Source organism: Ranitomeya variabilis, chromosome 4, assembly GCF_051348905.1.
Source record: "Ranitomeya variabilis isolate aRanVar5 chromosome 4, aRanVar5.hap1, whole genome shotgun sequence".
In the NCBI taxonomy this organism is placed as follows: domain Eukaryota; kingdom Metazoa; phylum Chordata; class Amphibia; order Anura; family Dendrobatidae; genus Ranitomeya; species Ranitomeya variabilis.
Window position 1 is genome coordinate 155,956,657 of NC_135235.1, and position 12,994 is coordinate 155,969,650.

Here is a 12,994-nt window from a genome sequence, read left to right on the forward strand (position 1 = left end):
TACATTACACCAAGTATGTGCCCACATTGAGCTGCTGTTTACTACTATCTATGACATGGCACTGTTCAAATGATTCTCTAGTATAGCAGTCATAGCCTTCCAACATAAGGGCATATTGCCGTATTATGGCATGGTGTGTGGGTGTCCTGGCCTTCTTTAGCATGACCAACAGGAATGTACGTTTGTTCCCCACCTTGCATCTTTTACCTATCTGATGGTTTTAACATTTTCTAATAAAGATTGATAGTTTTATGGGACCTTATGGTTGCTTGTGTTTTTTGTTCTGTGGTCCCACTGTAGAAAGTGCACGTTGCTTGTAAGAAATGTACAGCCACTTATAGTCTACCAATTAGCTCAAAAGCTGCACGGTGGCTCAGTGGTTAGCTCTGGAGCTTTGCAGTGCTGGGGTCCTGGGTTCAAATCCCACCAAGGACAACATATGCAAGGAGTTTGTTTCTTCACCCCGTATTTGTGTATGTTTCCTCCCACGCTCCAAAGATAGGGAATCTAGATTGCGATCCTCAATGGGGATAGTGATGATGTCTGTAAAGTGCTATATAAGTGAGTAATATAAATAAATAAGCATAATTGTCTATTGATCATTGGGAACCCTTTGTTAGACTCTGTTGTGATTTATGGGGAAATAAGTGTTGTAAACAATGAGAAAAAAGGGTCTGGAGGCCTAATTGCTAGAAAACAAAGCAATGTTTTAGTCATCCTTGTTCTTAGTAATGTCCTCTTTAGAAAAACCCACCATAAAACTGCGTCATGACAGCCAGCTAACAGTCTATGTTTCAAGAATTGATTCTGCTTTTTCTATGAAGAATGCTACAAGTTGAAAATTAAGATCTACCAACTTATTTTCAGAGTTTGGTATTAAAAACGAGGACTGTGAAGGTCTTTCAAAACTGTATTCTTTTTAATCTTCAGATAGCACAAGGTCGCTCTGTAGTGAGCTATTGATCAGCATTTTGCTGCACATTGAATATTTTGCTCCCTTCTTTTGCTCGCATACTTATTAGCCTATGAACATTTTCACGGGATCATTGTCTTAAATTTTCCTGGTATCTTATTCTCTGTTTTATAAGGATGGGTAAGACACTTAAATTATAAGGCTATGTGCGCACGTTGCGTATTTGCTTGCAGAAATTTCTGCAACGTTTTTGTATCTCTTGGCAGAAAAATGCAGCTGAAAATACACATGCTTTTGATGTGTTTTTGCGTGCGTTTTTTCAGGGTTTTTTTGTAAATCCATAGAGCTAAATAAAGATATATTATTAAAAACAGAATTGTGATGTAATTTCCTTGATTAACTTTTGCAGCCTGATACCCTTAATATTAAATAAAGACACACATGCACACACACGGTCACCAGCCTATGTAAGAGGATTACATAATTAACCGACATATGCTGTAACAGAACAGCAACTGTCAGAGATCTGCATGAAATGCAATATCTGCTCATTTTAAAAAAAAAATTTAAAAAATTGTGTAGGCTCACGCATAATTTTCATAACCAGCAGAGGGAAAGCTGACTGCTGAGGGCTGATGTAAATATTATGGGAAGCAGCCAATAGCCAAAGGTTCTCAGGCTATTAATATCAGCTCACAGCTGTTTGCTTAGCCTTTACTGGCTAGTTTACAGGGAAACCCCAGAAAAAAAAATTGAAATGGGGTCCCCTACAAAATCGAGCCAGCAAAGTGGCAAGTGGGCTTCATATTTGTGGGGTTGATGTCACCTTTGTATTTTCAGGTGATATCAAGCCCACAGGTTAGTAATGGAGAGGCGTCTACAAGAACCTATCCATTACTTACTACATAGTGATATTGTATAAAACACAGACACCCAGAATAAAGTCCTTTATTTGAAATAATCACACAGACTCCTTTATTGAATCTAAATTTACCATTATTAATGAACGCCTAATCCCCGACACCCTCATCTCCTTCAAACAATAAAAAAATAATAAACCAACATTTAATACTATCCTGTGCGACGTAGTTCACTTAATACGAGTGTCCCACGACGGCGATCCCACATGTAGAACAGTCACATTGGGAGATGTGACTGCTCTACCCAGCCGCCGGCGATACACTGACAGGAGGTAATCGCTCCCGCAGTGTATCACTGAGCCGCTGGGAGAGTTCTCCGAAGTTCATCAGCTCCGGTGCTCTCACTTACGACACTATCACTGTGTGAGAACTTTCTCACGCAGCGATGCCATAAGTGAGAGCACCGGAGTTGATCAGCTGATGAATTCCGGTGAACTCTCACGGCTGCTCAGTGATACACTGCGGGAGCGATTACCTCCTGTCAGTGTATCGCCAGCAGCCGGGTGAGATTGACATGGGACACTCGGTATTAAATGGACTACGGCGGAAAGGTGAGTATATGTTGAGTTATTATTTATGATTGTTTGCAGGAGACATGGGCATCGGAGATTAGGCATTCGGTGAGTATGTATTTTGCATGTGAATATGTATGTAATTATGTAAATGTTTTGATTTTTTTTTGCAATTGAACACAGGCGCTGGATGATGAGACTATTCTCCCATCATTGGCTCATGCTGTCTCTGTTAAATGTGACAAAAGACATAGCCGGATGGGAGTAGTAGTTCCATCAGACGACGCCTGGATAGACATGTCGCATGTGTACACACACGCAGACAGACACACACAGACACACACAGAAGGACACACAGACCCACACAGACACATTTTTTCCGCCCACATACACACAGCCACACACATATTCTCCGCCCACACACTCTTCTTCCTTCTGACATCATTTCCTGTGACAATAGGCAGCGTTTTTGGCAGTTAATCTGCAGCAGATACGCAATCCTTTTTACATCTGCATTTTTGCTGCACATTTGAACAACTCAATTGAAGTCAATGAGTCAAAAATGCTGCAGAAATGCAAAAAGAATTGACATACTGCAGAAAATAAAATGCAAATATGGATGGAAATTTACTGATCATGTGCGCAACACTTCAGGATTGTCATTGCATTACCTTGCATAAGTATTCCATTGCATTTTTGGACCATTTACGCGTGTAAAAACGCATCAAAAACACATCAAATCGCATCGTGTGCACATAGCCTAAGAAGAAAGCGTTTGTTTTTTTTTACATGGCTTCTGCTTGTGATAGTGGCCATCTTTATTTTCAGACCCTAAAGGTAGCCATACAGATTAGATTAATGTCATTTGAACCTGATGATTTGAATGTGACTGACCAACCATCTAGTATGTTTGTTGGTATCTCAGCAAAAATTTGGGGCGTGGGGAGAAACAGGTTGGATTTCATGCTGCTGCCTGAGGTGTCTACCTGAGGTTTACTCCCCTCTCCACATTCAGAGCCAACACACTCATGGCTAAACATGAATGTGGGAGGAGTAAAAAATAGCTTTTGGAAGAAAGCAAAGGAATTATTTATACTGAGACTTGACTGGTCAATAATGTCTAATTGTATTGACAGATAGTGGAAGACAATTTTTCCTTGATATTTTCTGGCCCCTCAGCTTAGAAATAAAATATGTGGCAACTGCCTGATTATTGAATGTATTAGTCATAGATCCATTTACAGTTCTATCTACTAGTTTTTTTTTATAATTATGTCAATAGTAATATAAAAATCATAATCTGCAAAATGTTGTAAATGTCTATTTAATGAGCAGGTGGTCGCAAAAAGTCCTAGCTAGGGTTGAGCGACTTTCATTTTTTTAAGATCGAGTCGGGTTTTGTGAAACCTGACTTTGTCCAGAGTCGAGTCGAGTGCAGTCGGCCGATTATCGCTGAAAGTCGGGGATCGACCGAAACACGAAACCCAATGCAAGTCAATGGGGAAGCATAGTCGGCAGTGAGTGGAGGCCAGGAAAACACCTACAGTGCCCATTTTAATGCCAAAAACATCCATTCTTGTTTCTGAAGCTTGTCAATCTTAATTAACTTTATAATAATAGTTGGGCATTGGAAATTGGGGGTCATTTGGCAAAAGTTGTGGGGGGAGTAGGGCTGGCTCAAGTTTTTCGTGGGCCCAGGAAACGCGGACTACGTCACGGCGGTGGAGCAGGGAGAGGTAAGTATTTCAACTTTGCAAGTACTGTGATCCTGAGCAAGCAGGGGGGGCCCACTCGTTCGCATTGGCACTGGCACAGGGCCCCTCAAAGTACGGCGGTGTGTTTGCATGGCGGGGGCACCTCCCACCAGCAGCGACACTTTTGCGTACTCTGAGGGGCCCTGTGCCAGTGACGTCGCCAACGAGTATGCCCCCCCACACCTGATGAAGGAACCTGCACTTTCATCTGCACCTTCCTCTTTGTCCCTGTGTAAGGTGGTATAACATGCGGGAAGGGGAACCTTACTTTCAGCAGGGTCAGATTCTGGCTGTGTAGAGTGCAAGGGGAATGTAGTGGTCTTGGTCAATGTACCAGCAGACTCATCTAGCAGTGGCTGGGCAATGGGCAGGATGAAGAGGAAACAGATATAGGGCCAAAGAATAAAGTAGGCTAAATGCAGTTCAAAATTGGTAACAGGACTAAACAGGCGGCATTGCTTTGTTCAGTGGAGTAGCAAACCCAAGAGCAGCAGACACTGTTTCAAGGGCCCAACCACACTAGTAGGCCAAATGCAGTTTAATATCTGATAGTATAGGCCGAAAGCCAGAAGGTAGAAGCTCAGCTTTATTCAGTTGAGGACAACACCAGGGAGGGGCAGACACCGTTAGTAGGCCGGAACCACCAATTTTTAAAAAAACAGCAGTTAATCAGAGCCAGAAGGTAGAAGCTCAGCTTTATTCAGTTGAGGACAAACACCAGGGAGCAGCAAACAGAGGTATTAGGCCCCATCCAGCAATTAAAAAAAAAAAAAAAAAAAAAACTTAATTAGAGCCAGAAGGTAGAAGCTCAGCTTTATTCAGTTGAGGACAACACCAGGCAGGGGCAGACACCGTTAGTAGGCCGGAACCACCAATTTTTTAAAAAACAGCAGTTAATCAGAGCCAGAAGGTAGAAGCTCAGCTGTATTCAGTTGAGGACAACTTGAATTAGGGACTGCAGACAGACTTAGCAGGCTGTCCCCTGTGTGGACCATGCATCCAATACATTAACCCATTGCGCCACAAAGGACACGTAACCTTCCGTGGCCATGCCTACAGGTCCATGTGTCTGTTGTCAGGTGTACCTTTGGACTCACAGATTGACAGAATGCAAGGACAATGCGGTCTTTAACATGCTGGTGGAGGGGTGGGATGGCTTTTCTCGCAAAAGAATTGTCAACTGGGTAGCTCATAGCGTGGTACAGCGTAGTCCATCATGGCTTTATTAATATTAAAAAAAATAAAAAAATAGGCTCTATGCACTGTAAATTAGGTTCCAGGGGTACACGGGCAGCAGTGGTCTGGTCAGTGGAGGCCTAGTGGAAGGAGGGACCGCAGACAGGCTTCGAAGGCCTAACATAATAAAATGGGCTGGCTGTAGGCACTTTATAATTGTTTCCAGGGGTACACGGGCAGCAGTGGTCTGGTCAGTGGAGGCCTAGTGGAAGGAGGGACCGCAGACAGGCTTCGAAGGCCTAACATAATAAAATGGGCTGGCTGTAGGCACTGTAAAATAGGTTCCAGGGGTACACGGGCAGCAGTGGTCTGGTCAGTGGAGGCCTAGTGGAAGGAGGGACCGCAGACAGGCTTCGAAGGCCTAACACAATAAAATGGGCTGGCTGTAGGCACTTTATAATTGTTTCCAGGGGTACACGGGCAGCAGTGGTCTGGTCAGTGGAGGCCTAGTGGAAGGAGGGACCGCAGACAGGCTTCGAAGGCCTAACACAATAAAATGGGCTGGCTGTAGGCACTTTATAATTGTTTCCAAGAGTACACGGGCAGCAGTGGTCTGGTCAGTGGAGGCCTAGTGGAAGGAGGGACCGCAGACAGGCTTCGAAGGCCTAACACAATAAAATGGGCTGGCTGTAGGCACTTTATAATTGTTTCCAGGGGTACACGGGCAGCAGTGGTCTGGTCAGTGGAGGCATAGTGGAAGGAGGGACCGCAGACAGGCTTCGAAGGCCTAACATAATAAAATGGGCTGGCTGTAGGCACTTTATAATTGTTTCCAGGGGTACACGGGCAGCAGTGGTCTGGTCAGTGGAGGCCTAGTGGAAGGAGGGACCGCAGACAGGCTTCGAAGGCCTAACATAATAAAATGGGCTGGCTGTAGGCACTTTATAATTGTTTCCAGGGGTACACGGGCAGCAGTGGTCTGGTCAACGGAGGCCGATTGTAATGAGTGTCTGCCAGTTAGTAGTCAAAAACAACAATTAAATGTGAATGTCTCGCATTAAAACAAAACAAAAACACTAAAGGGTGCAATCATTAGGTTCAGGGGTGGGATCCTCTGCATTGTTTCAGACCTACTAATTTAGCGCAAAGTATTTACTGTGGTAAATAGAGGACACTGCCCCTGACTATGTTAAGTACCATCATACATGTCAACACAATGGTATTGTCAGTGGCAGGTATGGAAGGATGTCAGCGCATAGACTAAACATTGGTGGAAGTGTGAGAGATAACTGTGGAAGTGGTAGAGCAATGTTTGACCTGGGGGTGGGTGAACTCTCTTGTGGCCGGCGGTACAGGCCCAGGGCCCCTCATGTTACAACAGTGTGTCTGACGTTGGGTGCGCACCACCACCGCCAGAGACACTTTATTGTACTATGAGGGACCCAGTAGCAATGCCGTCGACCAAAAGCAAGCACACCCACCTCTTCAGACAAACAGCAGTCTCACGGGTGCTTGCGCCAAGTCGCGATACCACGGCCCCGTGTGGGGAGTTTGGCCATTTAGGGAGGTGTAAACATGTCGTATGCTGGACAATCAGCTGCAGAAAATTATACATTAGAAAAGTAATTCACAGTAGTCCACAGGCAAGAGCTTTTCATAGGAAAGCTAGGTGTCAGCCGGGCAAGGTGGGGCAAAAGAATTCGAAATCCAGTTGTGGTTCATTTTAATGAATGTTAGATCGTCAACATTTTGGGTAGCCAGACGAGTCCTTTTTTCGGTTAATATTGAACCTGCAGCACTGAATACTCTTTCTGATAGGACACTTGCTGCCGGGCAAGCAAGCTCCTGCAATGCATATTCTGCCAATTCTGGCCAGGTGTCTAATTTTGATACCCAGTAATCAAATGAGAATGACGGTTGAGGGATAACATCGATAATGGATGAAAAATAGTTAGTAACCATACTGGACAAATGTTGTCGCCTGTCACTTTCAATTGATGCAGCAGTACCTGTCCTGTCTGCGGTCATAGCAAAATCACTCCACAACCTGGTCAGAAAACCCCTCTGTCCAACGCCACTTCTGATGTGTGCACCCCTAACACTCCTAGTCTGCTGCCCCCTGGAGCTCGTGTGAGAACGATCACGTGCGCTGTGTGCTGGGAATGCCTGAAGCAAATGGTCAACAAGAGTTGATTGTTTGGTTGCTAATATTAGTTCCAAGTTCTCATGTAGCATAATATTTTGCAATTTGCCTTTATAGCGTGGATCGAGGAGGCAGGCCAACCAGTAATCGTCATCGTTCATCATTTTCGTAACGCGTGTGTCCCTTTTTAGGATACGTAAGGCATAATCCGCCATGTGGGCCAAAGTTCCAGTTGTCAAATCTCCGGTTGTGATTGGTTGAGGGGCAGTTTCAGGCAAATCTACGTCCCTTGTGTCCCTCAAAAAACCAGAACCCGGCCTTGCCACGCAACCAATTTCCAGTGCCCCCGGGAAAGCTTCCTCATTAAAAATATACTCATCCCCATCATCCTCCTCGTCCTCCACCTCCTCTTCGCCCGCTAACTCGTCCTGTACACTGCCCTGACCAGACAATGGCTGACTGTCATCAAGGCTTTCCTCTTCCTCTGGTGCAGACGCCTGATCCTTTATGTGCGTCAAACTTTGCATCAGCAGACACATTAGGGGGATGCTCATGCTTATTATGGCATTGTCTGCACTAACCAGCCGTGTGCATTCCTCAAAACACTGAAGGACTTGACACATGTCTTGTATCTTCGACCACTGCACACCAGACAACTCCATGTCTGCCATCCTACTGCCTGCCCGTGTATGTGTATCCTCCCACAAAAACATAACAGCCCGCCTCTGTTGGCACAGTCTCTGAAGCATGTGCAGTGTTGAGTTCCACCTTGTTGCAACGTCTATGATTAGGCGATGCTCGGGAAGGTTCAAATACCACTGATAGGTCTGCATACGGCTGGAGTGTACAGGCGAACGTCGGATATGTGAGCAAAGTCCACGCACTTTGAGGAGCAGGTCGGAGAACCCAGGATAAGTTTTCAATAAGCACTGCACCACCAGGTTTAAGGTGTGAGCCAGGCAAGGAATGTGTTTCAGTTGGGAAAGGGAGATGGCAGCCATGAAATTCCTTCCGTTATCACTCACTACCTTGCCTGCCTCAAGATCTACTGTGCCCAGCCACGACTGCGTTTCTTGTTGCAAGAACTCGGATAGAACTTCCGCGGTGTGTCTGTTGTCGCCCAAACACTTCATAGCCAATACAGCCTGCTGACGCTTGCCAGTAGCTGGCCCATAATGGGACCACTGGTGTGCAACAGTGTCATCTGCCGATGGAGTGGTTGGCCAACTGCGGTCTGTGGAAGAGCTGTAGCTTCTGCAGGAGGACGAGGAGGAGGGGGTGCGAACGCCTACAGCCAACTGTTTCCTAGACCGTGGGCTAGGCACAACTGTCCCGAAATTGATGTCCCCTGTGGACCCTGCATCCACCACATTCACCCAGTGTGCCGTGATGGACACATAACGTCCCTGGCCATGCCTACTGGTCCATGCATCTGTAGTCAGGTGCACCTTTGTACTCACAGATTGCCTGAGTGCATGGACGATGCGCTGTTTAACATGCTGGTGCAGGGCTGGGATGGCTTTTCTGGAAAAAAAGTGTCGACTGGGTAGCTCGTATCGTGGTTCAGCGTACTCCATCAGGGCTTTGAAAGCTTCGCTTTCAACTAACCGGTAGGGCATCATCTCTAACGAGATTAGTCTAGCTATGTGGGCGATAAAAACCCTGTGTACGCGGATGCGAGGATAAGTACTTCCTTTTTCTAACCAGAGTCTCATGTAGGGTGAGCTGGACTGGAGAGCTGGAGATCGTGGAACTTTCGGGTGTGCCGGTGTACATGGCAGACTGAGAGACGGTTGGAGACGGTATTGTTTCCGCCGGTGCCCTAGATGCAATATTTCCTCCTACAAAACTGGTGATTCCCTGACCCTGACTGCTTTTGGCTGGCAAAGAAACCTGCACAGATACTGCCGGTGGTGCGGAAAATGGTGGCCTTTCAGTGACGGAAGGGATGTTGCGTTGCTGACTAGCTTCATTGGCCGAGGGTGCTACAACCTTAAGGGACATTTGGTAGTTAGTCCAGGCTTGAAAATGCATGGTGGTTAAGTGTCTATGCATGCAACTAGTATTGAGACTTTTCAGATTCTGACCTCTGCTTAAGCTAGTTGAACATTTTTGACAGATGACTTTGCACTGATCAATTGGATGTTGTTTAAAAAAATGCCAGACTGCACTCTTCCTAGCATCGGATCCCTTTTCAGGGATTGCAGACTGAGCTTTAACCGGATGGCCACGCTGTCCTCCAACAGGTTTTGGCTTTGACACGCGTTTTGGGCCAGATACGGGCCCGGCAGATGGAACCTGTTGCGATGTTGATGCCTGCTGCGGCCCCTCCTCCACCTCCGCTTCTGAACTACTGCCGCCTGCACCCTGTTCCCCCAATGGCTGCCAATCGGGGTCAACAACTGGGTCATCTATTACCTCCTCTTCGAGCTCGTGTGCAACTTCGTCTGTGTCACTGTGTCGGTCGGTGGTGTAGCGTTCGTGGCGGGGCAACATAGTCTCATCAGGGTCTGATTGTGGATCAGTACCCTGAGAGGGCAATGTGGTGGTCTGAGTCAAAGGAGCAGCATAGTACTCTGGCTGTGGCTGTGCATCAGTGCACTCCATGTCAGAATCTACTTGTAATGGGCATGGCCTGTTAAGTGTTTCACTTTCTAAGCCAGGGACGGTATGTGTAAAGAGCTCCATGGAGTAACCCGTTGTGTCGCCTGCTGCATCCTTCTCTCTTGTTGTAGTTTTTGCTGAAGAGGACAAGGAAGCGACTTGTCCCTGACCGTGAACATCCACAAGCGACGCGCTGCTTTTACATTTACCAGTTTCAGAAGAGGAGGCAAAAGAGCTAGAGGCTGAGTCTGCAATGTAAGCCAAAACTTGCTGTTGCTGCTCCGCCTTTAAAAGCGGTTTTCGTACTCCCAGAAAAGAGAGCGTTCGAGGGTTTGTGTAGCCAGACGACGAAACTGGCTCCACAGCTCCAGACTTAGGTGGAATATTTTTATCCCCACGACCACCTGATGCTCCACTACCACTACCATCATTACCAGCTGACAATGAACGCCCACGGCCACGACGACTTCTTGCACCAGACTTCCTCATTGTTTTAAAAACTTAACCAAAGTAACTTTATTTGTTGCTGTCAAACAACTTACACGGTGAGCTATAACTTCAGTATGATTTCAATATCCCTTAACAGGTTGGTGAGACCACAAGGAAAATCAGGCACAATGTTACACACTCTGTTTTCTGTGGCACAAAATCACAGAGATGCCACACACGCAGGACTGTCACTCAAGCACAAATGTCAATATTAATCTCCCACTGTTTTCTTTTTTTTTCTTTTTCAGGGAGACTTTAGAAACCAAATAATAAAAAATAAATAGGCTTTCTATGGCCCACTGAGTGAGAGATGGCACACACAGGAGTCAGGAGTGGCACACAAGCAGAAAGGGCAATATTAATCTCCCACTGTTTTCTTTTTTTTTTCTTTTTCAGGGAGACTTTAGAAACCAAATAATAAAAAATAAATAGGCTTTCTATGGCCCAATGAGTGAGAGATGGCACACACAGGAGTCAGGAGTGGCACACAAGCAGAAAGGGCAATATTAATCTCCCACTGTTTTCTTTTTTTTTCTTTTTCAGGGAGACTTTAGAAACCAAATAATAAAAAATAAATAGGCTTTCTATGGCCCACTGAGTGAGAGATGGCACACACAGGAGTCAGGAGTGGCACACAAGCCCTGACTGAGGCCAATATTTTTCTCCCACTGATTGATGTAGTGTTTTTTTTTCAGGTAGATTTTAGAACCCAATTCAAGCAAAAAAATTAATAGGCTTTCTATGGCCCACTGAGTGAGAGATGGCACACACAGGAGTCAGGAGTGGCACACAAGCCCTGACTGAGGCCAATATTTTTCTCCCACTGATTGATGTAGTGTTTTTTTTTCAGGTACATTTTAGAACCCAAATCAAACAAAAAAATTAATAGGCTTTCTATGGCCCACTGAGTGAGAGATGGCACACACAGGAGTCAGGAGTGGCACACAAGCCCTGACTGAGGCCAATATTTTTCTCCCACTGATTAATGTAGTGTTTTTTTTTCAGGTAGATTTTAGAACCCAAATCAAGCAAAAAAATTAATAGGCTTTCTATGGCCCACTGAGTGAGAGATGGCACACACAGGAGTCAGGAGTGGCACACAAGCCCTGACTGAGGCCAATATTTTTCTCCCACTGATTGATGTAGTGATTTTTTTTCAGGTAGATTTTAGAACCCAAATCAAGCAAAAAAATTAATAGGCTTTCTATGGCCCACTGAGTGAGAGATGGCACACACAGGAGTCAGGAGTGGCACACAAGCAGAAAGGGCAATATTAATCTCCCACTGTTTTCTTTTTTTTTTCTTTTTCAGGGAGACTTTAGAAACCAAATAATAAAAAATAAATAGGCTTTCTATGGCCCACTGAGTGAGAGATGGCACACACAGGAGTCAGGAGTGGCACACAAGCCCTGACTGAGGCCAATATTTTTCTCCCACTGATTGATGTAGTGTTTTTTTTTCAGGTAGATTTTAGAACCCAATTCAAGCAAAAAAATTAATAGGCTTTCTATGGCCCACTGAGTGAGAGATGGCACACACAGGAGTCAGGAGTGGCACACAAGCCCTGACTGAGGCCAATATTTTTCTCCCACTGATTGATGTAGTGTTTTTTTTTCAGGTACATTTTAGAACCCAAATCAAACAAAAAAATTAATAGGCTTTCTATGGCCCACTGAGTGAGAGATGGCACACACAGGAGTCAGGAGTGGCACACAAGCCCTGACTGAGGCCAATATTTTTCTCCCACTGATTAATGTAGTGTTTTTTTTTCAGGTAGATTTTAGAACCCAAATCAAGCAAAAAAATTAATAGGCTTTCTATGGCCCACTGAGTGAGAGATGGCACACACAGGAGTCAGGAGTGGCACACAAGCCCTGACTGAGGCCAATATTTTTCTCCCACTGATTGATGTAGTGATTTTTTTTCAGGTAGATTTTAGAACCCAAATCAAGCAAAAAAATTAATAGGCTTTCTATGGCCCACTGAGTGAGAGATGGCACACACAGGAGTCAGGAGTGGCACACAAGCAGAAAGGGCAATATTAATCTCCCACTGTTTTCTTTTTTTTTTCTTTTTCAGGGAGACTTTAGAAACCAAATAATAAAAAATAAATAGGCTTTCTATGGCCCACTGAGTGAGAGATGGCACACACAGGAGTCAGGAGTGGCACACAAGCAGAAAGGGCAATATTAATCTCCCACTGTTTTATTTTTTTTTTCTTTTTCAGGGAGACTTTAGAAACAAAATAATAAAAATTAAATAGGCTTTCTATGGCCCACTGAGTGAGAGATGGCACACACAGGAGTCAGGAGTGGCACACAAGCAGAAAGGGCAATATTAATCTCCCACTGTTTTCTTTTTTTTTTCTTTTTCAGGGAGACTTTAGAAACAAAATAATAAAAAATAAATAGGCTTTCTATGGCCCACTGAGTGAGAGATGGCACACACAGGAGTCAGGAGTGGCACACAAGCAGAAAGGGCAA

At 45.0% G+C, this 12,994-nt stretch overlaps 1 protein-coding gene across 1 annotated transcript in view; it reads right to left on the reverse strand.

Annotated features, from left to right (window-relative positions):
- Nucleotides 1-12,994, reverse strand: part of CHAT (choline O-acetyltransferase) — a 327,907-nt gene that overhangs the window by 306,042 nt on the left and 8,871 nt on the right. The gene's annotated exons all lie outside the window — the stretch shown is intronic.